Genomic DNA, 1,923 nt, shown 5'->3' on the forward strand with positions numbered 1-1,923 from the left:
TAGCAAAGATCTCTCAAGATTGCCAAAGTCCAACAAGGTCAGTCTAGGGACTAAGGTGAACTTGATCCAGGCAGTGATCTTCTTAATTGCTTGCTATGCCCACGAAAGCTGGACATAAAGATGACAGAGAATTGACACATTTGAAGAAAAGGTGCGTGAGAAAAGTATTGAACACAACATGGACTGTCAATAAAGCAAATAGTTCAGTCCTGGAGAGGTTGAAACCAAGCTGTTTCTTGGAGGCAAGGTTTTTGAAGCTGTGTCTCATATGCTTTGGGCATGTTGCAGGAAGGACCATTTCAAAGAGAAGGACATCATGCTTAGAAGGTACAGAGTCAACACAGAAGAGGTAGACCCTGGATGACAGGGATTGACACAGTGACTGGGACAATGAGTTCTGGTGTGTCAGAGAATGGGAGGTTGCCTTAGCATCAGGTAAGGCTCAGAGCAATTTGATGGCAATTAACAATCATGTTTGGAAAGTGGAGTAACAATGCAGAAGAGCCTGGATGAAATGGCTTGACATAGTGACTGGGGTAACAGAGGCAGGTATGTCGGAGACAGTGAGATTGACTCTGCATAGGATAGAGTTCAGAGCTATTGTGCACAAAATCGCTATGAGTCACAGGCATCTCAAAGGCACATAACAACAACAAACAGTTTTCTGGCAATAGTTTTCTGGCAACTAATTACAAATATGTTTATGCAGTTCTGGCAGGCATCTAATAGGAGCAGCCATGATAAGACTTTATCATGTTCTAGTCTATCAGTTTATCATTTGATCAACAAATGCTCCTTCCTACAGTTAAAAACTAAAGTACTGATGTGATGCAATGTGTGTTTCAAGCAGTTGTAGTTAGCTGCCTACAATCAAGGCAACTACTTTTATAATGACCCTATGAGCACCAAATCTGAATCTTGCTTTATTTGCACCATCTTCTGTTACTGATATGTTCGAGCCCATTGTTAAAGTCACTGTGTCAATCCACTTTAATGAGGTCTTCCTCTGATCCTCTACCTTTCTGAGAGTTATATATTTTTTCCAAAGACTCATTTCTCTTGATGACATGTCCAAATTATGTGAGACAAAGTTTTACCTTCCTGGCATCTAAGGAGAATTCTGGTTGCACTTTCTCCAAAACAAACTTGCGTGTTTTTTGGCAGTCTTTGAGGTATTCAGTACTCTTCTTCAAAACCATAATTCCAAGGGATCGACTCTTCTTGTCATTCTGACTCATTTCACAACTTTCAAAAACACAGGAAGCAATTGAGATACCATAGCTCAGATCAGGCACACTTTAGTCTTATAACTGACATTCTAGTTCTTTAGCCCTTTGGAGGAAGTGTTTCAATCCTCTCCACTTTCAGCAAGCAAAGTTGTGTCATCACAGGTTAACCCAGGCTGTTTGTGTGTTTCCCTCCAATCCTGCCACTACATTCTACTTGATATAGTCCAGCTTTCAAATATTTACTCAGTATATTTTGATAGGTAGAAAGGATACAACACTGACACACTCTTTCTTGACTTTAATATAATTTAGTGGTCCCTTGTTCTGTTCTGACAATTTCACTTTGGTCTACGTATAATTTCCCATGCACACAATTAAAGGTCCTAGAATTTCCATTCTATATCGTGTCAGCTATAATTTGTTATGATCCATGCAGTCAAATCCCTTTACATTGTTGTTGTTGTTTTTATGTGCCGTCTAGTCGCCTGCGACTCATAGCGACCCTATGTACAACAGCCCTAAACTCTGCTATGTCCTGTGCCAATCGCATTGTCTCAGACACTCCCATCCCAATTTTCCCAGTCACTGAATCAATCCACCTCATAGAGGGCCTGTCCCTCCACCCTCCCAAGCATGATGTCCCTCTCTAAGGACCGGTCTCTCCTCACAACATGTCCAAAGTAAGTTAGACGGA

Source organism: Elephantulus edwardii, unplaced genomic scaffold (assembly GCF_000299155.1).
Source record: "Elephantulus edwardii isolate Elephantulus edwardi_28Jun2011 unplaced genomic scaffold, EleEdw1.0 scaffold00074, whole genome shotgun sequence".
Classification (NCBI taxonomy): Eukaryota; Metazoa; Chordata; class Mammalia; order Macroscelidea; family Macroscelididae; genus Elephantulus; species Elephantulus edwardii.